The 27034-nt window shown below is 41.2% G+C and overlaps 1 protein-coding gene across 8 annotated transcripts in view; it reads left to right on the forward strand.

Moving 5' to 3' along the window:
• LOC115011626 (RNA binding protein fox-1 homolog 3-like) overlaps positions 1-27034 on the forward strand; it is a 332138-nt gene that overhangs the window by 16199 nt on the left and 288905 nt on the right. For all 8 annotated transcript variants that reach the window (XM_029436774.1, XM_029436770.1, XM_029436772.1 and 5 more), the window contains exon 2: positions 18573-18695. The gene's annotated coding sequence lies outside the window, so the exon portion shown is untranslated. The remainder of the gene's footprint in view (positions 1-18572; positions 18696-27034) is intronic.

A 27034-nucleotide genomic window follows, 5' to 3' on the forward strand; every position in this document is an offset into this window, starting at 1 on the left:
TGACTGGATAAACGAGTGTTTACTACTGACTTCAGCTCATAGAGGGGGAAAGGTTGAACACATGCTGTCGAAGACAACAGCAAAGCTTACAGTATAAAAGCTGCCTGTGGGTGCAAAGACACAATCTGTGTCAGAGGATTAGAGATGTCAGCGGGTTCAAGTCCAGGTTGTGTAATATCGTGTTGCCTTGAACGCACCTCGGACTCGGCAGCGGTGTAATATCGTGTTGCCTTGAACGCACCTCGGACTCGTGTTAGTCATCGTGCTTCAGTCACTTTACGTGAAGTTCTGTGGACACGACGAGAGCCTAAGAATGGGTCGGAGCACATCGGAGCTGATGCACACCGCTGCAGCTGGAGCCAGATGCATCTCAGCAGTTCACTGGAGCCGTCTAACAAACGCACGCATCAACATACGACACTTTTACTTCTCACACCTGTGACTCAGCCGTCCATCCTGACACAGCCCTGGAGATAAATATGATATTGTTGCAGTTGTCACCGTTGATGAATGACTTTCTTTGGCTTTATGATCGAGACTTTAGGTTCAAAGAGTCATTGTGAAGATATCTTTCTAAACAAATGATCCGAGAGCTGCTGTTCTCTGCCAAATACTGATCCAATACAATAACCCTTTCATATCCAAATCCTTCTTTCATAACTTCACAATCTTGGAGATGGACGATCCCCAAACTTTACTGGAATATTTGAATTAATCAATCCAAATCAATATTTGTATATTTACAGAACTTATTATGGGCTTTAATGTTACAAAATGTCAAAGCATAAAAAATGAATTTCTACACAAATACTGTCGGGTCACATTTACCTTCAGACGTGGGGTTTCCCTCGGACACAATCAGGAGCTTCTTGTTGCTGACCACTGGTCCATGTCATGTTTAAAACATGTAATCCAACCTGAAACTTCTTCCCTGACGAATACACGAGACGTTGCAACAGACCGAGTTCTGTGAGTCACTTTGTCATCGAGAGTGTCAGAGTTCATTTTTCACATGTTGTCAGGAAGGCTTTCCTTGTGAACTGTATACACGTAAACAAGAATGTCAAGAAGAGATCAACAATGCTTCTCTTTGTGAATAAAAGCCCAAGAGGGAGCTGCAGTTCCACACATCAGTGCGACCGCTTGTGGTGGTTTCACATAATCCGGCGGAGCACAGATGGATCTTTTACAGAGGTGACGCACCAGGATGCTTGTTGTGTAGGAGAATACGTGACACTCAACTAATATTATCAGTAATAATAAGAGAATTAACACGTGTAAAGTTTATATGTTTCATCACTTTGATCCCACTCAGCCTTTCAATATTCTACTTTATGCTAAGTACATATTCATTTGTTCTGGTAGCACATGATCACACAACAATACGTCTGTATGATTCATATGATTTATGTGGAGATGCTGGGAAATCACTGCAGGGTTCTCTAAGGATTGTGCACAGGTGGATTCTTATTTAATGCTTAAACAATTGTTAACGTTTGCCACCATTTGAGTTTTTTATTGTAGTAAATGTGACCTGTTTGTGTGCATTGCTGTCAGTAGTAGCTGTGCAGCTAGACACGACATTGAATTGACCCATAAATACTTCTCAGCATGACTCGTAGTGCTGCTAACATGCTCCAGAAAGCAAAGTTAGCTTGGGTATTATCTTACAGAGCTTTCCGTCTTTTTATTCTACAAATGGTGAATCAGAGAAACGTATGGGAGGGATAGAGACCCTCAGTTGTTCACTATAGTTACAAGGATGTTGCTTTGTTGAAAGTATAAACTCAATTTAGTTTGATTCTATATTTAGTATAATAGTTAATAGTTTGGACTAAAGAAGCGGAAATATTTCTTTCACTGGATCATTTCTTTGTGCAGCATTTGTCCGATACTGCAGGTGTTGCTAGATTGCGAAGCCCTGTTCTCTTATACCTTTTATTACTTCTCATTAAAAGGGTCGGGTCTTTAGCACTGAAACAAACGACGTTCACAATAACCCTCAAACCTGATTTAGCAAAGTATTTCAACACTTGAGAGATTATTAAAAGTTCCCTGGCCATGTAATGCGATATGAAAGATGGGCGGAAAGCAGGGAGGAGTGGAGGCCCCCCTCTCATCACCTGGTCACCCAGACCGGCAGACAGAGTCCCGGCCGTCTGTCCAATCGTCTGATTTCCATCCTCTTGGCACACTGGGTAATAGAGATCAGTAATTGGGTGCTATAAATCCTGGCCGAGGACAAGGTGGGTCAGAACAGGCTGATTACTTAGGCATTACAGTCAATCTAAGCAAGTCCTTGAATTGAAAGATTTGGTGAGGTGGATTCTCATTATCGGGCTCGGTGCATGTTTGCATTTGTGTGAAAGAGTAAGGGCCAAGGTCCCCTTCCCTGTTGTAGAATGACATTATGCAATGCTCCAATGCCCTCAGTGGTGCAGACTCGTAAACATCACAACAAATTTATTTCCCTCATCCCCGCACAGTTTTATAAGAATGTTTTCAGAATCGTCAGGGAGCGACTCGAAGGGCCCGCCTGCAGTTTTAAGACCTCTCTGCTCGAGCGGCTTCTCGGTGTGTAAAGGACCTCCGCCTGGGTGACACGTTCACGGCAGGTTCAATGTTAGACCTCGGGATGGTCTTCGCTTTCAATCTGCAACAGGCGTGCAACCGGGACTCTGACTGCCACCGTGTGCCTTCATCATCCCTCAGCTTCACTTCTCAGGGTGGTGTTTATCTTTCAGTGTAGCCACAAAACAAGCTCTCAAGGTGATTAGCTCCGTCATTCAACATGAAGCAGATTGATGGCTATATGGTGAAATGCACCTTTCTGTTATTTTTCATCGCAGGGCCTATGAGCTTAATCCATTTTAAGCTTCTCAGTAAGAAAAAGAGTCTATGGAAGGTGAATTAGAGTGTAAAGCCGATAGTCTTTTCTCAGCATTCTCTCCAGCTGAGGGTGTGACTTACTGGATTATGGGAACAGTAGTTTCTGCTCCAACCCCCTTAAGTTCTCTGATGTGGCTTTTATATTCCTGCCTATTTTTGATACAGTTTTTTGTATCGAGAACACATCGACACATTCTGACTGTGAATTTCTTCATCACAAGTTACCCTGCTCCTTTGTGCCGTCAGTCCCCCCGTCCCCCCACCCGTCCCCCCACCCCTAAAAGTCTTTCATTCACAGTCTTCAAAGTCATTTATCTGAAGTAATAAAATCAGCAGAAGCCTAAAAATGTAAAATCACGTTATGAATAGTGATGTGGCTGGGATCCAAAATTTGGGCTAAATGAGCAAATGTGATAAATTATCTCAGCATACGTTTGGAAGCGTAGAAAAACAAATAAGCAAGAGAAAAAGATATATGACAAATTTATGCCGTGGCATCAGTGCAAACCCCTGCAGTGTGAAGTGTTCCCACTCAGAAAAGCACTCATGCTACCATCATCCCTCGACTCCTATAACAGCATGCTACTTCACTTAGCAGCCTCCATTTGGGATGCAGCACAAACACTGTTTTAGCGCTTTTATCTTAATGCACTGCAACACTCTGTAGCACTAAAGGTATGATTATTGTACAGAGATAGGAGCGCCGTGCATTTAAGCAAGACGTATTTAGACAGGAACTTAGCACCAACCTAACCACTCAAGGGCAGATGGCTTTGTGATTCTCATTGCTCATTCGGTTCATTTTGTTAAATGGACTCTTTCCATATATTTTAATATAACACTAATTCTTCGCATCGTTATCCCAGTTTAAAACATAATGTCCTACTGAGTGTGTTTACTGTTTTGGAGAGCAATGTATCTGACAGATACCAGACTGTTGTCACTTTAACCATCTGCTGGCTGGTTTGTCTGCGAAATACTGTTCAAGAAAAATAAAAAAAAGGCATCTGAAGGTTAGAGGGATCTCAGTGAGGTTGGGTTGCTTATTTCCATTTTTGTGATGGGAGCTGAGCGGCATATGGCTGCTGTCGGCTTTGCGGTGAAGCCAGGTGTGGGGGTGAGCCTCAGCAAAGCCTCGCTGCCACACCCATGTTATAGCGTGTTCAACACGTCCGTCACCCTCAGCTCTTAACGTGCTTGGACCCAATGTGACAGTGAGGCTTGTTCTCACACTTTCAGAGGCCACTGATTTAATAAAGGCACAATGTCAGCGCTGACCTCATCCACTGATGTCTTCACAGCTAATGCCCTAACATGTGACATTGACACTCCGCAAGACAAACAGTAAAGGAGGGAGATGGATTGACAGAGAGACTCATATGTCTCTCTGGATGGAGGAGAATGATGGACATTAGACAGGAAGACAGCAATGTCAGGAAACAACTAAATCAACCATGACACACTTTATCTTTTGAAGTCTCATATTCATGTAATGTTACATCACATGATGTCGTGTCATGTAACTGTGGCGTGGGCCGGCGTGTTTGGAGCAGATTATAGTTGAGTAACCTTCTCGCTATGCAAAGTAGTGATATTGTGTTTTCAGGTCAAGTCATGTTATGTTAAAAACGGCAAAACGTTTAAATTAAAGTGAATAAAAGTGTCTTAAACGTGCATTCTCTCTAATATCCAGCAGGGGGCGACTCCCCTGGTTGCAAAAAAAAGTCTGGTTGTATAGAAGTCTATGAAAAAATGACTATATTATTAAACATAATGAGTTTATGTCTCAATCTGTAGTTTCAAGTCTTCTTCAACACAGCGTGATGTTCATTTTGTAAATTATGATCCATTTAGAGTTAACTAGACGATAAAGCAGCGTATGATTTAGGGCGGGGCTACCTTGTGATTGACAGGTCGTTACCATGGTGTTTGTGCTCTCCGTGTTTTAACCCTTTCACAGTTTGTTTTCACTTCATGAAAATGAATTGTAACATCTTGGTTATATAAAAACATCAGGTTGTGTCGCGTTCAGCTGCACTCACTCCACCCTTGGTTGCAAAGAATCCAGTCTATGGATTCAAGTCATCCAAAACTAAATTACATCATATTCTAGAATCTAATCGTTGGACATGTTGCATTGATTCATGTAGTTTAGAAACAGAAGATGAGAAAGCAATGATGGCTGGATCAATACCAAAGGTATCAAAACTGTTTTAATTATGTCATTTTAATATCAGATATCAATTCTGACAGGAGGATCAATACTTGCTAATTGTAACTAATACAGTCTCCCCTCTGAGTTCTGCACACAACACAGATTCTTCCTCATCCATCTGCTGCTAAATGATGAGCATATGAGGCCGTAGCACAGCAGTCACCAGACAGTTTTCTTTCAAGGCTGAGAATTAACTTTTATGCTCTATTGTTGAACTTTCTAAAGTTTTCTAAACATAAAAAGAAGAGAAGGAGGCAGAGGTCAAACACATTTTGATACTGAAGGATGCTTTTCAGAAAGGCAGCAGAAAACAGATGCTTTATGATTGTATTATTATTAAAAGCAGCCTGTAATGTCAACCCGCTTCTGAAGTGTTATGTGGTATTATGTCGATGTCTTTATCAGCATCTCTTAAACAATGACAAACAACAACTGTGATTACTACTTACGTTAGGTTAACATTAGCGTTTGTTGTGTAACTTTGGTAACACAAGTAAGCTAAGATTAGTCAACATTGACGTTTGCTTTCTTGGGACACAAACAGCTGTCTCCTGGGGGAAAGTCCTGTCTTTGAATAACAGCCATGTCATGGACCCAGACATCTGTTCAAAGTGAGACCTACCCAGAACATAGTCGGCAAAACCAGAGGTAGCAAAAGCAGTTAGCCAACAGACTGTAACATCATGCTTCAGTAAAGCTGCTGTGGTTACAGCAGGCATCAGAATACAGGAGAGCAGCCGTTTGTTTAATCAGGGATGTTTACCAGATTATGTGAAATAATTAGCCTTCAAAAGGTGCTCGGACATGCTGGACCCACATGGAACAATCCCCAGTGGAGTTTCTTGTTGCCATTTTCCTCCAAATTGAGCTGAAACTGTAGTTGTGTAAAGTAAAAAGTCCCTGGAACAAGGGGAAAGCAAACTAAAATGAAACTAAAGTCTAATTCTGAAGGAAAGTAGGAGTGATGAAAATGTGGAACTAAAGTAACCTTGACGTGATCCTTCCTTCCTCGCTACGCTGTGGTGTGTTTTATTATGTTTGGGTTGTATTATATTCTCTCTTCATACAAAGCTGAACTCTGCTTAATGGACTAACCTGCCAAACTCATAGCAGCACAAACACAAAAAACCTGCTGTTTTTAAAATGATTGAGCCATGACTTGTCAGCGAGAATCTACTTTCGCCCTTGAATGCTAATTACGTAATGTTTATGTAAAGTCACGTACGCACTCCCAGAGGATCCGGGAGTGTGTACGGAGAGGCTGGAACAAATCTTAACATGTTGTCAGCATAACAATGTCAATAAAATGACACTTCAGTTTCTGTGTCACTCAGGTATTTTTTATTTCCCCCCAAACAGGAAAAGCGTGAACACGATCCCTCCCAAGCGTTCCACATTATCTGAATCTGTGACACAGTTTCTACCATCAGCCTGACAGCTGCCCTAAAACAAATTAAAATGTATGAACTGAAAATGCAAATGCGATGCAACTCATTTCAGAAAGTTTTTCTGTTGTTTAAGTGTTTGCAGTAATCATTGTTCACGCTGTGTGGGGCAAAGCCAGAGGCATCATTTATTAATATTTGAAACTATTTTTATAGGCGAGCTTCTGGCAGGAAAGTTTCTTAAAAGTTAGAAAAATTGTTTATACAGAGTTGAACGACTTACTTTTGCAATCGCCATTTTCTTTTGTCCGCGTCACTGAAACCAGTAAAATGGACTCGTGTTCTATTTCTCTGGTAATTTCTTTGGATACTAGAGGTTCTGTTTTGCTCTTCTATAACGTTTCAGAACTCACAGAAGATGTTAATATATGCAGCAGAGATATCCTAACCCTAATCCCTAACTCCTAACCCCTAACCCTAACCCTAACCCTAACCCTATTTTACATACTGGATCCTACACTTCCCATAATGCATCTTAATAGTGTGACTTCATTAGACCCCCCTGCCTGGTAAAAGACCTTCAAACCTCCCGTTGTTGAATTGTTTTCAGCTCATGTAGCGTTGCTCAAGGCTCATTCCTTCAATCTGGAACGAATGTCAGAAGTTAACCGTTTTTAGCCCCAAACAAAAAAATCTAAAATTGCGATTGTCCCTTAAAAATCAAAAGGTTATTTGTCCAAATGTCACCAAACTATCGTTTGTACAAAGCTTTTTTAATACGGCCCTGTGAAAATCAGGAATGTTGCATAAACCCACGGGATGTGACAACACCTAATCAGCCCAATTTGTAAATTAAATGAGGGGAAGACGAGGAGAGGAAAAGAAAGCCTAAGAAAAATGAAGCGGGGGGCAGGGAGTGTGTGGGGGGGGGGAGTCACCGCCGCCCACCACTGCCTGGCCCTGACACCTTGTGAAGAGTGCTCATTCATCACGCGGCGCAGGGCTTGAGCCTCCGTAAATCACTGTGGATAAAGGACGCGCCATAAAGAATGGAATTGTGAAGGTAAGGGTTTTAAATCCCCCTAGATGATCCGAGATAAACACGGAGAGACTTTTGACAGTCCCTCGTTACCGCCACGAGCGAGAGGAGCTGTCACCGCTCCCTCCTTGCCTTTCATCTCTTGGTAACAGTCTGGCTGTTAATATCCTCAATTATCTCTGCAATATGTTGCCGGGAAAAAAGGGAAAGTTCCTAGGAGGCATTCACACAATTTAAAAGTTTTAATTTGACAGCTTGTGGTGTAATGATGACTTGTGATGAGGGTGGAGGGGTTCTGCAGCCCACACGGAGAGTGTGACAAGTGATTGGACTGGACTTTTGTGGATGTCAAGACTTTCTGGATCAGATGTCAGGAAGCCAAATAGATGTTTCACAGGTGGATGTGGAGAAAAAAAACCTCCCAGCACCTAATTGTAAATGGCAGTTGCATTTCATCTAGTGGCTGTTTTTGGTTTGAAAGCGAGCGTTTGTTCATTTCCTTTTTTTTTGTACAACTAAATGTGATTAAATTCTTCAGCCTCTCGACTCTACCTGTAACAGTGTCTCGTGTTAATGTCTGTAACACCGCCGTGACATTTTCCCTGTCTTGTATCAAAAAAAGAAGTAATAAATCAGGAAGTTGCGCAGTGCTGGGCTCTTCTTCTCTCAACCCAGTACTGTTCCTAAATCCATCCGCTCGTAAGAAGAATAGAGTGCTTTGCATAGACGGAGCAGCCGTCCGTCTGATCATGACGGCTAAGTCACAGTGCATGATGGAGACACAAAGGGCACGAGACTGTCGCATGAAGGTTGACTCTCAGGAAATTTCCTCCCACCTAGGTACCTCGGCAGGTAATTGTCTTCTTCCCTCCTTTTTCCCCCTATCTGATATATATACATAGCTTCAACTTGGAGGATAAACCAATCGATCATTCCAAGTGTCTCAAGTAATAAGTGAAAGTGATAAATCACGGCTTTGCACTCAGGTTTATGAAATATCGTCCGTCCTGCAGGTGTGGATGCATTATCTGGCAGTCAGTGTTCCTGTGCTTAGGTGCCGGTGTCAGAGCACGTAGGCAGCACTGTGCTGCGACTAATAGGAGGATCCGCCTACGGTGGAAGTGCCTACTCCATCAAGGGCTTTGTGCTGCAGTGCAATTAGTACACAAAATATTAACATAAGGATCAGACGTGGCGTTTCCACCAGGGCGCAACTTAAAAGTTCAAGGTAGTTCACATCGGCATAGTTGTGATCTTCCTTCGCTGGAGTAATTGCCTCAGGTTCATTCAGCTTGAATCTGTATAAGGTGAAGTCAGGAGCCTCCGTGGCATAATGACAGAGTACACACTTTCTTGCTCACATTAACAGCTTTTTCTTGATAGATAAAAGTCCCAAATAATGGTTTCTGTGATGGAGTGAAACCAGGATAACAAATTGGCCCTTTGTGATAACAACCCCCCTGTGAGCTTCCCGGGCGTGAGAGATAGACAGACAGCTTTGAGGAGAGGCAGGTCTGCAGCAGCTTTGCGCCAGGGGAAAAGCTCCTTGCCCTACAGAAGGATGGATAGTGTAGATTTGTAATGGTTCCTCTGCTTTTGACAAAGTAACCTAACCCGCAACTTTCATCCTCATTGACTGAGTGAAAGGGCATTGGCAGAGGAGCTGGCCTGAGATAAGTGAGGTCTGTCGCACCGGCTGCTACGTTATAAATTGCAGCTACCTCAATCATGTGCATGAGACAAGCGAGCTGTCTCCTGTGACAACCTCCTTTTGACTTGACATGCAAAAAAACAAATTGATACAAGGCGGAGAAGGATGGATTGAAAAGAATGAGGGCTGAGCTGATGTGGGAGGTGATGCCTTCCTCCGCAACTTTTATTTAACATTGCATAATGCGAGATTTTAATATTAAATTAAAATGCTGTTCACGATATATAAAAAAAAAAAAAAGTAAGGCTGCAGGACAGAAGAGTGTTTAACTGGTGTTCATTAAAACCCCTTGGATTTGCCTTATTTGTCCAAATTTAGAAGAAGTGGTATTTCTGCTCCGTGTGTAGGAAATGTATAATCATTTAAGACTTTCCATAACTCCTGTGAGAAAGTGCTTTAAGTCAAGGTTAAGGAATGGCATGCCAGGGTTCTTCTTCTTTGCTGTTTTTGAAGATTGCCATACCAACCTTTAAGTGCATACTGCAGACTAGCTCCCGGAGTACGCAGAGCGGCATCTAGTTCAGCTTAGTTGTAAAGAAATACAAAAACAAATGCTGTGTTTATTAAGAGATCTAGAACTCTCCTTTGAGTTTCAATCCTCTCCCTTTGTTGCAACCCTTTCTTCATTATATTTTCCACTATATAACAATGCAAACACACTCCTGAATTCACCTTTTCCATTAGAAATATTGGCATTTAAGTTGAACCCTCTTCAACACCCAGCAAGGCTCCAGAAGTTGATCCATTGAGTGTGCAGTTACGTGAAAGTGAAATCCTCTTAATAAAGATGTATCTGTGTATCACATGGTGCCACCAAATGGATCCATGACACAACAATACATTGAATTTACCTCGGATGCTCACCAGCTGTGCAGATAAGTTTGTTTTTACTTGTCTAAGTTTTGACATACGCGTCTCCAAAAGTTGTGCCATCATCCAAAAAAAAGAAGTAATTTCTGCCACTTAAAAAAAAAGGAAATTGACATTTAGAAAACTCAACAGCGCTGTGTTTTCCCAGTACGATGTCCTGGTTATTCTGAATAATGTCAGACCTTTAATGAACAGTTTAGCAGTTTCAACAGTTTTTTGTATTTGTTCTGTAAAAAATAAGTTCCAATTAAAACATTTGAAATTAGTTTCGGACCTCAAACTAAATGCCATCACCTCCATTTAAACTATATGCTGGAGTAGATTCCATACTCAGATTCACTTCCTGTTTCCCTACATTGAGTCAGGGTCTTCTACAACACATAATACACCCTGAGCAGTAATAAATACAACAGCAGCGCATCTTATCGATCAGCTTGGCATCCATTACGGCAGGTCTCTACCATTAATGGACGTTTTCTCTGTTGCTAAGTGCCGAAAATGGGGAAGAGTCTTCTTCTGTTACATGTCATGCAAAAGAGATTACACAACCTCGACTGTGTGTGCTATGTGGGTGTTGCCATGGACAAGCACAGCACTCTTTGTTGATCAAAGTCACTCTGAAATAGTGGAGATATTTGAGTTGGGCTGAGGAGATAGATATTTCCTTTTAACCCACACTCCTACCCAGTCTGTTCTCACTCAGGGAAAGCCTTTGACTTTTTGTTCTTGTTTTGACCGTATGCACAACACAAATCTCTTGTTATTGTAAACCAAAAGCCAGGCATTAGCTCTTTGGCAGAGTCTCAGACAAGGGTATTAATCACATGACCACAGTTCACTGAACTCTGCCTTGAAATATGAGACTCATTTCTCCTTCCTGGATAATCAACTGAAGGGGGGGGGGGGTCAGATATTTCACCTTGAAATGCTTCATAACTTGCTTGCGGGATTTTAAACTCGTCGTGCTCATGCCTGATTATACCAGACTGAAAGAAAACTAATGAAATAAAAAATGTCATTCTGCAGCACAGCTTCTCTTAACACATGCACACCACTCTGTGCATGCCAACAAGGAAATGAATAAATCTACATGAAAGCTCATATTAATTGAAATGTAGTTTTGCTACTTGTAGAGCTGACAGCAGATGCTACAGTTTTGTCCAAACACTTTTATTTTTGCCAGTTCTGCCTACCTAACAGGCCTTGGATTGGTTCAGCAGCAGAGACAAACACCACCTTCCATTGTGCGGAGCCCCACCTGCTTTCATTTAACGTATGCATTACTTTTATTAGCTTAGTACAACACAATGTAAAACAATCTTTAGCGACTTTTGGAGTATTGTTTGGCACATTTAAGGAGGAAGCACTGCTTCACATCTCAAGGGTCTCAGTAGTTCTTTGAAAACGACTTTCTTAGTTTAATTATTTTAGTGGCGTGTATTCAAAGGATCCACTTGTCAGATGAAACAAAAATATATTATCAAAGGACTCCGTTAACATCCCCGTGAGCTCTCACTCAAATATTATACAACCTTACGTAGCATGCATGAGAGATGCACTCTGGGAACTGAAGTCCTGTTCCTGTTGCTACATTTATTTTAGGTTGAGTTACTTAGTAACTCAGTTTCTGTTGCTCTTCTGTCGTTTTAATGCATTTGATTCCTCACACGAAGAGGAAATCCCTCCACATTCTGCTCTCTACGGGGGGACAGTTATCTTTATGATGAGTTCTGGATTGTGTTGTAGTGGCCAAAGCTGGTACTGCATGTCAGGCTCCACTACCGTAGCCTGGTCCAAGACCTCCCAATAATGTCGTGCTTAGAGACAACTGAACCAACAGAGCTTTGGAGGCAGGATTCTAAGTGGGGATGTCATCTTCTTGTGCTACTTGTTCCAGACAAATTGCCTCAAAAATGGTGACAATCATGCTTGAGCTGCTGTATAGATGGCTCTCCTTGGAGTTTGAGTAAGGAAATCAAAAAGGTAAAGTAGGAAGATATTATAAAAATGATGTTCCACTACCAACCACTGATGCTTAGATATTGATGGCGACATAGCATGGACATTGCACACATGTCTTATTGTATACCATTAAGGTAAATCAGGGAAGTGTTTTTGAAATGACTTTGAATTGTCTTGCCTTTTCACACCAAAACCTGCACACTGGCCTGAAAAACTAGAAACAAATTCCAAACATGCTCTCCCATATTTAAAAGTTTGGAAAACCCCAATTAGTCGGAGAGTCTTGAGGAAGAAAAAAAATGACTATTCATGAAGGCGGTCAGATGTTAGAGGTCAAAGTGGTTCCCTGATGGTTCCACGTCCTCGTGCTGAGCAAAGCCTCCTCTGTCACCTCCGCTGCTGCTCTCCTCTCAAACAACGCTCTGCATTCAATCCTTTCAGCAGTGCCCTTCCTCGCAACATACTGATGTTTAATTCATTCCCGGACACCTGGGGGACACTCATAACAACAACAGAGAGAGAGGGAGAGTGAGAGAGAGAGGAATTAGAAGGAACTAAATGTTTGCTTTGTATTTTCTATCGGTGGATGTGAAATGAATGAAGGGCCTTAAACAAGACCAAGGAGACTCAAGACATTTGAGAGGGAACATCAGGGACAGGAGGCTGTGAAGACAAACAAAGCCTGTTTCCGTCTGTTTGCTTTGACTTCAGGAGTAGATGGGGGTGGTGAAGATGTTGCTGGACACCTTGGCGTGCTCCCACTTAATCAGAGGTTGATTAAGCACACTTTCAGAGGCATGGATCGGGGGGCTCCCCTCGGACTCCTCTAAATTGGTCGGAAGGGAAGGAAAGCAGAGTGTTGAGCGCTGCTGAGAGAACTTTTGATGTGTCAGTCAGGGAGTCTGGCATGGTTTGCTTTTATTGACCTTCCCATCCTTGATTTGTGACGGATCCCCTGGTGCTATGGTAGGTGGGGAAGGTGCTTAAGAGGTGTGGAAGGTTAAAGGAGATTCAGCTTTTTAAGAATTTCCAAATTCTGCTGATCCGGTGGAGCTGCCACAAGCACTCCTGCAATTCATAACAATGAAGGGCATTGAGCTACGCAGCATTTGCAGCCTGGACGTTTTTTGAAGATTATACATCTGTCATTTTTGCTTTATTTGACAACAATAGGAAAAGACATGTGGCGAGCGTCCTGGGGCGAATTCCTATCCATGTTGCACCTACACAGTGCGCATCTCATACCGCTCTGCCTGGGAGTCCCGGCGTCGTCATTTATTTTGTTATTATCTGGTACTTTCCATCAGTCTTTCATTGAAAACTAAACAATGGGTTTTACTCGTCTCATCTTGTATCCGTTGTTAATGGATTCAACAAAGTACTGCCGCTCAGCTCTGAATATATCTGTCCCCCTGTATGGACAGTGTGTGTCATTTATGGATTTATAGTTAATAATAGTCTGATGCTTGTTTCTGCTGTCAGACTGGTTTGTAACCCCTTCACAGAAGGAATGGCATTATTCATGTTACGGCTGTGGCACTGCTATTAATGTAATGAGTCAGGCTGTTAATGTGATCCCGCTTTAGACACAAAGGGGATCTCTCAACCTGAGCTCCTGCTGCAGACAGGAGACCTCTGTGCCCTACATAACAACGATGGGACGTGTCATCGCTGATTTATTTTGCCCTTGAACCTCCTAGTGATAGGACCTTGTGGGATAGCCTTTCAAAGAAGCGCCCAGAGATGAAATGAATGCTCTGTTCCAAACTATTGAAAGACATGCACTACAGCTGAAGGCTTTTAGAGGGAGCGCTGTAATCTAAAATGTGCCATTTCTCACTCATAGCACAGCTCTGGGATGGGCTGATCAGATAGCCAGAGATGAATCTGACTTGACCTGTGAGCAGCAGGCGCTGCCTCCTGCATCGTCGGCCATGAGAGGAATTTGCAATGGATTCCAGATAGATAGAAATCAATTCAAATTCAGCTGAGGCGCTACACCCCGATAAGGCATTGCTACCCCTATACTCACAAATTTCATAATGAATAGATAAGGATTAATGTAATTTCAAACTGTCAGCGCCTGCCAGATGGCATGTCATGAATGAGCTTATCATTGTGCCATGATTTTATTTACATCAAGGAACATAAACAGACGCTTCATTCGTGTCCAATCCTCAAACATGGCTCTATAACCATCCATGCAGGTGCATCCTCACGACTGTCTCAAACTGCCTGATTACCTCAATCCGCTTGCTGGTGTAATTAATGTCTGCATACAATCCAGCTAATATCCACTATGTAACCTGTGAAGACACACAATAATTGTATGACCGTTTGAGTGACAGAGATCAGGAAAGCAAATAGAGGAGGCCTGTCCTCCGTCTCATCGGGAGGGGCAGAGTGTTAGTCCAGGTTAATAGGCATCCTCCAGGGAGGGATTAGCTGGAGTTAAAGAAAGTAAAGAGGGAGGCATTTGAATTCAGTATAATAATATCAACTACCTGAAAAATCTTTTTTTATAATCTCATTGTCACGGGCCATTTGCAAGTTCTTTGTCCAAGGCATTATGAAGTTCCCTAAGCAGACATTAAAACACTCTTAGATCCTGTGAAAGAACACTTTATTTGAGTTGGACACTCTATAGTACCATCCAGAAATAGCCAGCCATCTGTTTCCTGCTTTTGCACTAGCCAAGCACTGAGCTAGAAACATTCTCAAACTGACTGACGCTTGAGAGAGGAACAGAGGAGCAGGACAAAAGTGCTGCGTAGTACTGTAACTGAAGATATTGCTGGACCAAAGACCGGCCAGGTGTCTGGATCCTGAAAGTCGGGCTTTTGTAAGGGGAATGCCACTTGTAGTAGAGTGGACCTGTGATCGATTGGGATGTGAAGTGGCTTAGCTGTACCTCTGTGTGTCAATAGCTTCAACCTTTCCCTCAACCCTGTGATAAAACAGAGGTTCCTGTTGCTGAATCTGTTGGTGTACACCTGTGGACCTGCCTGTATCATTCTATTTTCATCTTCTAACTTTTATTTACCTGCAGGTAATCCCTCTGATCAAACAATCAAAAATGTCCAAACTTTTACTTCAGCAAACCCAAGCACCGCAAGACCGACAGCAGTTAAAGTGCTCGTTTTCAGGGTCATGCTGGTGTTCTGGGTTTCTGCTAGAACATGTTTTATTTTCCTCATACTGTGTGTCTGGATAAACCTGAGTTCACCCTCTGTCTGTTTTAGCACCTGTCTCTTTAAACTCCCCCCTCCCGAATAAACTGATTGGAGAAGGTAGTTCTCAAGCCGTTTGGTGGAGATACCAAGATGGGGGGGAAGTATATTTCCAATGCGCCTGCATGTGACAGGAAGGGGAGCCAAGTCTGAATGGCTTGTCGAAAGTTTTGTGACCGAGGCAGCCCACAAAACACTGACTGGGTCGTCTTAGTTGACAGTTTGTGGGTTGGTCCTCAGTCCAGATCCCCAATGGATGTGCACACGCACTGAAAAAGTGGGTTTTTCATGGTGTCCCCTTTAAAGGTTGATTTGACAACAAATTAGAATGCGCACCACAGCCCCATAGATTGAGACAAGGATTTAATTGGCTCCATATCAGGGTTAGATAGCACCGTTGTTGACTTTTGATTAGAAAAAAATAAAAGAACAAGGTGACTTGATATTGTGGTGATAAGCAAAAATCCCAACTCGATCACATCAATACGTTTCTCGGGTGCACGTAGGTGGCTCACCTTGTAACCAATGACAGTGGCCACAGTGGCTCGTTGGCAGATAGACATCAGAGGTTTTCCAGCAAGCGTGCATTGTCATACATTTATTGCTGTGTGTGCAGGGTTTGTTTTCCTTACGATCGTTCCAGTTGCTCTCGACGTACTGTTGACTTAGAGGTCAATCCGCGCAAAGGCATAAATTTCTGGGGCGTTGATGTTGTCTAATTCACAGCATGTCACACAGCAGCTCTTCAAAAATAAAGGTCACCTTTGAACAGCACTTTATGGCTTCATATCTGTTTTATAGGCAATCGTGCAGATTCACCACTGCACATTATCAGAATCTGAATCAGCGTTGTGTGTTCTTTACCTTCACACAAGACTTTGTTTCAGTGGGAAGCAAACTGTGCGCTCCTGGGGATCAGCACACAAGACGTTAATCAGTTAAAGCACCCACATTATTAAAAGGAGTGGAGGTCTAACTCAGCCTGAACAAAATGTTCATATTTCTACCTGGATTACTTTCATTGACTATGTTTTTCAGTTGATTATTACGCTACGTGCATGGAAAATACAACATTTTAATGGTTTCTGAAAGTTTAGGCAATCATCATTGATCATTAGATCATTGTTGTGGTTAAAACACATTTTTTAAAAGGCCTATAATGACTTGGTATCAAACTTTATGAACCTTAACCCATGTTGTTAAAGGCAAAAGTTGGAATTTGTTGACTCGACTGGCTTAAAGTATTGATAGTGAAGTAAAAATGTAGGAAAGAAAACATCATCTTTGACGGGACTGACAGAGTGGTGGAAGGAGAACACACGGAGGCTGATGTAATCTTCACTCGTATGTTTTATTTAAAGTTTACACAACACCAACAAGCAATTCAGGTTTTTGTGAGGTTTTAAAAACACAGCTATATAGAAAAAGGAAGAAACACACACAAAGGAACTAATAAGGAGATCCATAAGTAAACAAAACCAGAGTTGATGTATAATCAATTCATTACAAGAATATGGAATGTGTTCTCTGTGAAATTAATTGCTATTAGTTATTCAAACTGTCCTAAGTTGTTACGGGTTCTTAAAAAGACTATTCCCTGAAACCCCCCTCTCTACTTTACTCAAATGGTACGGTCTGAGTTGCCACCACTATAAAGCCAATGGGAAGCCCACTTCCTGTTTTGCAGTTTTGACCCATGACCAGCTGGTAATAACAAACAAACATTTTGTCAAACGAAGTAACACATAACCAAAACTAAATGTCAATGAGCTGTATTAATAACATCATTGCCTGGTTGTTTTATTAAGAATATGAAATAACTTTTGTTGGCAGGATATCATGCTATCCCCACATATACACATGTGCTTACAGCCACAGAGGTTTGGGCAAATCTCGCGGTAATTCACATTTCACAGTTTTGTATCTTCACTGACTCCTCACGACTCTTAACGGCCGGTAGGGGCCGCAAGTGATCAACAGCTGCTTCAGTTTGGACTGTTTCTGCGAACATAACAGATTAGGAATTGTTCCTCTCTTGCTTTGCATGACTTTGGAAGACAATTGCCTGTCTCTCTGTCAAACTACAACGGAGCGCGTCTTCTTATGTCGACAGGAGGAGAAGTAGTTAGCTGTAGCAGCCTTTGGGAGTCCTAAATTGGGTTTGGCTAAGGGCTAACGGAACTTAGCACAGGACTGACCGTTTCTGCTCAGAGGAGGCTTCAAACTATTAATGCACAGCGTGTAGTGCACTTTTCTAGTAGTATTAAAATATTAAAACTATGATTTCTATGTGGATTTTTTTTTAATCACAATTCTGAATGTTTTTTTCTCCCAAAATTGATGCAGAATTTGAAATGTTCTTATAATAAGAAATGTTTTGTTCTAGGCCGATACAGAAATAATTAATTTATACATTTGTCTAACATAAAATGGGAAATGATGAGCCCTATGCTTACAGGCTGCTATATATTTGTGTTATAGCCATTTGTTAATAGATTCTTTTATACAGCAGTCAAAGCTTGTTCCTTGGAAGAGTGACACAAATGCAATACAGAGCTCATGTGTGGTTCTTAAATCCAGCTTTTTGAGTTTCACAGAGCACTTAATCTATATTTGACATTCAACTGTGCAAAATGTCTACCACCTTTTGCAGCTACTGTACATGTTGATTAAAGGTTGCGCCCTCTGGGCTGAGACTGTGTTGACATTATGTCTCTTTGTCTAAGCTTTGTTATCTTCGTGCCCCACAGTTTGCCTCTATGTGTCTTTAGTTGCGATCATATTAGTTTCCATTGAAACTCATTTTTACCAATACTTCATTGGCGCCAAATGAGCCCGTACTGTTTCTTAGCTTCTCGCTGCTTTGTGTGGAAGTGTTTGCTTTTGGAGATTAAACATTCAAAGGGAAATTGAGGTCCTGCTGGTTCTATCGCTGGGATATTGATTAAGCACATGTGGAAAATGCAAAAGCATGGTACGGTAACACATCATTTGAAAACAGATTAAGACAGATTACTGCCCAATTCTATCAGGTAGAAACAGGGTGTGGAAGGAAGCACAAAACTAATTTGACTGCTTTGATTCTTTATGTGATATTTTACCAAAAGAATGGTCCTGACCCTTTAATGCAATGAAAATAATGAGACTGGTTGTTTTTATGTAACCATATTTTGCTTCCTGTGGTTCCGACCTGCTTTTTGTATTGAACAGAATCTGTTTCGGGATTCCCTCTTGAATATTTACGCTCTTTCTCCCACCAAAATGTCCACAGATAATTGCTAGAAGGCAGCGCGCAGGAAGGTCAGCCAAGAATCCCGCCGTAGGTGCCAAAGTGAAATCTACAGGACTACAATTACTTGGACAGACTGAGGCGGCAGAGCAAAGTGAATGACAGGTAAGAAATAATTCATATGAATCACCTGCTGTATTATGAATAACCACCTGCTGAGAGGACATAGCACGGTCAGTTATCCTCAGAATTGGTTCTGAATAGCCCTTTTTGTCATTTGTTGGTAATTGCCTTAATTCTCTTGATAATATAGTGAAATTAACCTCCGAGAACATTTCTTCCTTATGGCATTTATGAGACAAGGTTGAAGTTGACATGCCAGCAGTCACACAATTATATTTAGATTATTCCACTCCGGTGCTATTTGGCTACCTCGTTTGATGTCGACACTGCCGCTCATAATTCATAATCTTCATTTTACCAAAACATACAGTGTTGAATCCTACACAAAGGGCGTTCTTTAAGAAAGCCAGGATCACTCGCATCTATTTTCTATTTGGGGTACATCTGACCTTGTAGTGAACAGACATAAAAGGCTGTCAGTCAAACCTTCACTCTGTCTTTGTTTCTTTGTGGTTGTCATTCTCCAGAGGAGTCAAACAGCCACTGACTTAAATCTAGTAATTCTATGCTCCTGGCAAAATGCTTCTCTGTCCTTCTTTCTGCCGAACTCAGCGAACGCCTCAGGGTAAGGTGGAAAGAAGGTGAAAAAAAAAAGTTTTAGCTTACAGAATGTAATCAAGGCCAGTAGATGGTTAAATATTTCAGCTTTTTCAATGGAATCACTGCAGTGACCTTTGAGAGCTTTCTACTTATTATGTCAAACCTTAGGAACAAAGAACGAAGGAAAGACGAGCTGACATACCTTCTGTTAAAGTTTTCTTTTTTCCAAAGAGGTTAAAAATCGTTTTGGACATTTTCGTGGAAACAGCATTGAAGCCCCTGAATGGGCGTTTCCCATGGCAACTATTGACTGACAACTGAGGGCCTGTGTTGCTAAGAGACGTGCTGTGGTGCGCTACTAACTGCAGATTGTCATCCTATATGTGTTATGAATGTTGATACAAATACAAGCTTTTGTTTTCCAACAAGTACCCATAGCATCTGCTATTAGCAGTTTAAGCTGTCGGTGTATTTGCATTAGACATTTGGACCCATCAGGCTCCTGAGTTTGTTTTCCACTGGTTAGCCGAGCTTGCTAACATTAAGACTGAGTCCCACTAGACGTACCTTCACATTCATGTTGTATAGTGCTGTGTTCGCTCCACGTTAGAGAAAAGACGGGAGCTAGCTTGCGTTTGGTGTCTTTCTTTCTGGACCAGTTCCACTGCGCTCAAAAATGGTGATTATCCTCTTTACGTCGACTAATGATGAAGAGTCCCACTTTATTTACAGAAAACAAAACATTTTCCGCAAGCTGGCCTTCCATTTGAAGGTATTTGGCACTGCCGAAAGACAGCTAGATTACACCAACAAGAAAATGTGAGCACCGCCCGTTAGACTTACTAATCAAATTTCTTATATCAAATGTTTTCAATTTATTCTTCTTGGTTCATTTAAATCAAATAAGTTAAAACTCCAATGATTACATTTCACAAACGCTTCACTATGAAAGGCAGAATGTATCCAAAGCTAAACACAATAATCACCTTCACCACCAACAATTAACTAAACTCTCAATTAATACCAAGTTTATTTAAGTGCAGGCACTAAACAACAGCATATAACAAGTCATTAATGTTTCCTAATGCTGTTAGAGGTGCGTCTTCATTTGTAAATACTCCAGTAAACAGACCATATTTACATTAATGTTTCTTTAGATGCACACAACTTCTTATTTTTCATCACAATATTCAGTTATCTATGTAATTATACTTGTATTGATATACTATGTATGTTTAGAACTAAGACTTAACAGATAAAGCCCCATATTGGACCATGATACTGCGTCTGAGACACGCATCACCTCTAACACATCGTGTTTGTGTGTGTTTCCCTGTGTTGTTATCGCCCACACACATGTGCGTTGCCTCAGATCTGTCTGCGTGATGTTGACCGCAGTATTTAGAGGAATTTCAGATGTTTGTCCGTCTAACCCACCAGCTGGCCGACTGATTCTAACCCTCAGCAGAACATCAAACATCATAGTATCTCACTGCTTGGCTCAGTTTCACATAAACAGATCAAGGCTACCACAATGTTTTTATTCCAGTTGATATGGAAATGTCACATCATTTCAAAGAGAACGTCTGTTTTATTCATGTACAATATCCTTTTACTACTGACTGCCCAATATGGACCTGATAGAGCTCTAAACCAAGCAAAAAGCACCACTAGGACGTACAGTCCGCTGCACATGCAATTGTTTTACTGCAAAAAAATGTAAAATGAAAATGCACATATTTGTGAAATATTACCCTTTTCTGCACAGAGGCCAATTGTGTGTAAAGATTCAAAAGCAGATTGTTCTTTGCCTGCTTTGAGACACACATTGTGAGATGTGTGCTCCATTGATGCCTTGTAGCTTAAAGTGATGATCAGGTGAGTGGGAAATTGGTCAGGATGAAGGATGAACTCATATGATTTTATCTGCACTTATTTAGAAGCGGAACACATTTGATATCTTTTGCCCTTCCTCCCTTGTTGTGTTAAGAGCTGTTCACTACTTCCATAATGGATTTGTTATTCTAACAGATGTTAGGAGGGCTCTTTGAAAAATGAGAATATTTGGTGTCTCAACTGAGTGCCAGGCTACTGGCAGGAAGTTGTCTGGATGGAATACTGTAATATCGCTGATTTAAATGTATTTTTACAAAAATTAAACATTTATATTTTTCTTAAATAATGCTGATGACTACACTCAAGCAATCTATCTAGAAGCTAACAGGGCAGTGTTGTTAATTACAATAATTTATCTAGGGCTGCTAACAATTATTTTCATTATCTTTTAATCTGCCTCGTGTTTCTTTGACTAATTGAAGAACAAGGTCTATAGAATTTCAGTAAATTACTTGTTTTGCCCAATCAATACTTTCAAACCTAAAGGTCTGTGGTGGGTGTCGTCACCGCGACGTCACCCATTGGTTTGTAGAGTATCCGTTTTGAAGCCTCGGGTTTAGCCTTTTTGCCATCTTGGTTTTTGGCTGGCACCATCTTGTTTCGGTTTTTTATAACCAAAAGTGACACGAGGGTGGAGCGAAGTACAACTGAACACTGAACAAAACATTTTAGTGGACTAAAATGCTACAAATCAACTTTTATGAACACGTTGAAAGGGTTAAAGTTGAAAGACGGAAAAAAACGCTCTACACTACGCTATCGATCACAAGGCAGCCCCGCCTTAAAGCATACCCTGTTATATCAACTGTTTTACTCTAAATGGGAACATAATTTACTAAATGAACATCCTGTTGTGTTGAAGAAGACTTGAAACTATAGATTGAGACATAAACTCATCAGGAAAATGTTACTGAGGTAATAAATCAAGTGACAGGTCAGCTCATTTTCTCATAGACTTCTATACAACCGGACTCCATCTTGCAACCAGTGGAGCTGCCCCCTGCTGGCCATTAGAAAGAATGCATTGGCTTCACTGATCAGACCCGGAGGTTGCCACTTGGTTAAAGCTTGTGGAAAGGAAATTTATATATTTTATTGGTCGAGAGTGACATCAAGTAATGCTGGCAGCAAAGGAACCTCCAAGTGACTTACATAAATTTAGTGACATCTTGACAGGACTTCAATCACCTGTATCAAATAATCCTCTTGACAGTTTGACTGCTAATCTGTGAGACCTAATTTTTCGTCTTCATATTAAGGTGCTTAAGATTTAGATGAAGTTTAACAACGCTTGTCTATTCTTCTGTTCGGCTACAGTAGCTATCACTGCTCGTGAAACAGAAACATAATATCTGGCATTACTTCCTTGAAACCAGGGGAAATGACCTAGCAGGTAGCATGTGTTTAAAAGAGTCCAGTGGAGTAAGGATGCTTTTCAGACTTGCTAATGCTCTGTAAACAGCTTTAATACCTTGTAATGTAATGTTTGACCTCATCTGCATGTTGCTACACCTGCTACAGTACCATTGCCAGTATGAGTGGCACCTTCCTCGAGGGCCCTGCTTAATCTTTCCACTAGTATTTCTGGTGCCACACCCTATACATCTCCATTCTCAATTATACATGGCTGGAATGGGAAATGAACATAGGGCACATCATAAAAAGCTTGATAACAGAGCTAATACAATTACATTAGAGTGATTAAAAAAGGTTAAATAGGTGATCTATTACATTGATCTTAAATGCATTCAGACTTAATTTAATTTAACAGTGCTATAATGCTGTAGTTAAAATATGTCCTATTAGTGTTTGGAGCCTGCATGTATAACGATTAATTATTGAATAATTGTTCATGCATTTCAACACTGGCAGGCTCTGAAGGGTGATTTATTTTCTTCAGCGGCTGTACAGAGATAGGGCTTAATTACAGTGGATAGCCTTATCTCCCCTCTCTAATCCTCTCTTTGGAGTCTCCCGCGTTCACGCCATCTAGTCGTCGATATCATCAGACTGTTGGCAGAGCCAGACAGAGAAACTGATCCCCAATTTCTTTGTCACATTAAGGTTCATTCATGAAGTCTACGCCGTGGACCCGACTTAAGAACTCCAAAGTGGGAGGAAAGAAGAGTCACTGAGTGCTTGAAACCTCTCCCCCAGTCTGAGGTCAGCGCTGGCACATTACCCACTTGTGCTGTCTTTCTCAGCAGAGTGGACTGACGAATGTGCGGTCAAATCTGATCAGATAAAGGGCTCGGTTTCTTGCCAGGAGCAATTTGTTGCTGATATTCTTGCACTAATGTGGGCAATTTGGTTGTTTATCGCCTCACTACGAGTACAGCACTGTATATCTGTGCTATTCACAATGGTGTTGGTCAAAAGCTTGCAAGATATGAACTGTTTCGCCTCGGGTGCATGCAGACAAATATATCTTATGACTTTCAGTTGACCACTGGTTAGACTTGATGATTTTCAATCAACCGCGCTAGATCTTAATCAGGGAGACTCGAGTTTAATTACTGTAGGTTGATGGAAGATTTCCAGCACAGTTGGCATTAATAGTTGCATATATTAAATAAACTTGGGATGAATGAAATGTTGGCAGCTGAAACAGACTGTATTTTGAAGTGCCAAACAGGGAGTTGGATCAGCTGATGTTTCTCAGCTACAGTAATGGGATACTCAAGAAATACACCTTTATTAACCCTGCAGTCAATCAAGCAATGACATAACTCTTTAACTCTTCATGGCAAGTGGAGTAACTTCCAGGGATGTTAATTCATCTTCCTCTGACAACAATTTGACGTGTATTTCAACAGAGAATCTCAATATGTGGCCAAAAGTATGTGGACAACGTGCACAAATCCAGGTCCACTAAGAAATGTGTTTTTCCTGACCTTAACCCCACCCAACACCTTTGGGATGAACTGGAGCCAGAACTTATCAGCCAACATCAGTGTTGGACCTCACTGATGCTCTTGTGGCTGAATGGGAGCAAATCTTTGCAGCCAGGTTCAAGTATCTTGTGGAAAGCCTAAGAGCAGAAGGGTGGAAGCTCTTATACCAACATATTATCACGGCAATGGAATAAAATGTTCAACAATTACCAACTCTGCCGCTAGACAAGACATGTTCATTGACGAGGTTTTTTAATATTTAATGCCAACGTTGTTAAAATTCTTCTGTTTTTACAATATCTGCTCATGGCAGCAATGGTACAGTTAAGGTTAGATGAAAAAATTATATTTAAATTTAAAGAGAGGCAGTCTAATTTAGTTTCTGGTTTAGCCACTGGCCAGCTAAAGAAATCATGAGGCATAAATCAGTCCAGTTATCGTGTGTAAGAGAATAAAACTTCAATTAAAATGGTTTCCTTCTCATTTTAATAAGCATTACTTGAACCTGCAGCGGGATAACACGCGCTGGCGGAGGTTAGGAAGTGAGAAACTGGGAAATAACCAAGTACAATTCCGTTAACAGGTCGGTCTGGCCTTTAAAAAAAAAAGAGGTCAATACATCGGCACTCCCTATTCTTCAAAGTAAAAATAAAACCTTCCTAAGGGATTCTTGAAAGGTGCATGGGTATTGAAGTGGAATTAAACACACTGACTGTCTTTGAGTCCCTTCCTGCCTCCCTGTTTTCTGGAGTGATGAACACGGCGCCGGATGCTGATTTCTCCGGGAGATGACAGCCTGCTGTCCTTTCATTGGCTGACTGGGCTGATGTATGTCAGAGCGGCAGGCATTGCGGCTTGTAGCCAGTTTGGGCATCCTAAACATCGGATCTGCTGCCGTATTCATAGTTTTCAGTGACCGAAGAGAAAAATGTCAAACTGAATGCAGCGAGAAATCCACTCGTAAAGCGCGTTCGGGCTCAGTGACAGCTCGACATGAAACTGACACAACTCGCCGTGCAAAGAGACGAGTAAGCTAACTAATTAGAGATCCAACACAAATGTTTAATGAGGAGATTATATAACGCCGCACAGTCCTGGAATAATAGGGCTACTTCGTCATCTGCCTTTTTTCTTCAGAATTCTTATTTTTTTTAGCCTTTTGCTGCATTTGAAAAGTCTTAACGTACTTAAAAAACTTCCTGAAGCGAGTGAAGTTGTTCACTTGCTATTCCTAACGGACGTTCATGATGAAGTACCCTTCTCCTGGATTTCATTTAGTTTTAGAAGATTAATCCATTTTAAGGCACATTAAACTCATTCTCTCCCACTTATTTTCAACTGATGATTTCTTTTTCATCTTCTCCGTATTGTTATATCATTATTCTGCCATTAAGCTAAACGAAGACCTATTTTTTTTCAATTTGATGCTTTTGAATAAAAACACATGCTTTTAATTTCTTCCTCATTTTCTTTTCTTGAGGCTCAGCTTCGTATTTTACATCTTTTACTTTACTTGCCAAATGAATATTTTAAGCCCCCATTTTCTAGCTTTCACAGTTTCTTATATCCTCACGCACCGTCCAGGTGGAAGATATTTCTGTGGCAGATATCCTTTAAATATGGAGGGATTTGTTTCTTTCTTGTCGACTGTAATTTGTTTACACGACTTGCATTGACCGCAGGAGGAACGTTAAGATGACATCACTCATAACAAGAGTGATTCTGAAAATGTTATCCTTCATTGTCCTCTTTTATTATCAAATTATCAACGACTCATCTTCCCCTTCTCTCCCCTTATTATTGTAGTCTTATTACCTTCTTTTAAAATGTTGGTGCTATAAGTCCTCTTGCCTGAAATGCAATCAATATTCAAACGAGGAAGCTGATTTCTGCTAACTGAATACCATATGCCAGCACCTGATGTTGTAGTGATGGTAATAGCACTGTCAAGTTTGACAATGTGGAGAAAGCAATACTGTCATTCCCCATATTCACTTTTGAAAATCTCATTTTGCTTTCATCTCTTCACTAACACAGAGCTGTCAACATGTAATTCAATGAGTGTCACGACTGCGCTTGAACATTTTCTTCATCTCTTTTGCCAACGGTGCTCAAACCATCCTGGATGACTTTACTTGTGTTGTGTTTAAATCATGTTACGGCCACTTTGGTTGTGATTGTAGTTAATTATCACGAGGAACAGCGTTGCACCTTTCTGTATTATACGCTGGGATTCGCTAAAGGTCTTTCTTTGTGGGGAACATTTGATCTGAAAGTGATGTGTTGATGTTTACACTTATGCCTCTGCACAATAGCCGCCTTTATTTAAACTTGCGGATGAAATGGGCTGTCAGAATGGAGGAAATTGAAACCAGTCAATATCTCAGGCATTGTTGGAACCAAGAGCATTCAAAGCACAGAACACAAACACACACACACACACACACACACACGTCTTTATACACACGTAGTATATACTCTGCCCTTTCTCAGCCTTACACCGAGCGAAATGCAGCTCAAGAGTGAGAAGCCATTAAAAAGTGTTCTCCAACCAAAGGTCATCCATTTAAATTCAAGCAAATCTCTGCATCTCTTTAAAGGATGAGGCTGGCAATATTCTTATTCTTATTCATATAACAAATTGCATTAAAAGACCAAAAACCAACAATGAGTATTTCCACTAACTAAGTGTTGTGTGTGTATCCAAAGTCTCATATCTTCTTCCTGTGAGAGCTTAATCTTTGTCCAAAAACTATTAAAACCTCCTCAGTGAGCCTCACTGCTGCACTGACATGTTCCTACACCACCATGAACACACACACTGTACTTTATTTACACTCAATCTCACACACACCGTCCTGCTGCCACAAATACTCACTAGAGCACCAAACGTGGATTCATCCGCCGCTTAAAATAGTCCCCAACAAATTCACTATTTCCTCCTGTTTTGTTTGATAACGTCTTCCGGGACCAGCTGTTTTGGGAAATGAC

The sequence above is a fragment of the Cottoperca gobio genome, chromosome 8 (genome assembly GCF_900634415.1).
Source record: "Cottoperca gobio chromosome 8, fCotGob3.1, whole genome shotgun sequence".
Taxonomy (NCBI): domain Eukaryota; kingdom Metazoa; phylum Chordata; class Actinopteri; order Perciformes; family Bovichtidae; genus Cottoperca; species Cottoperca gobio.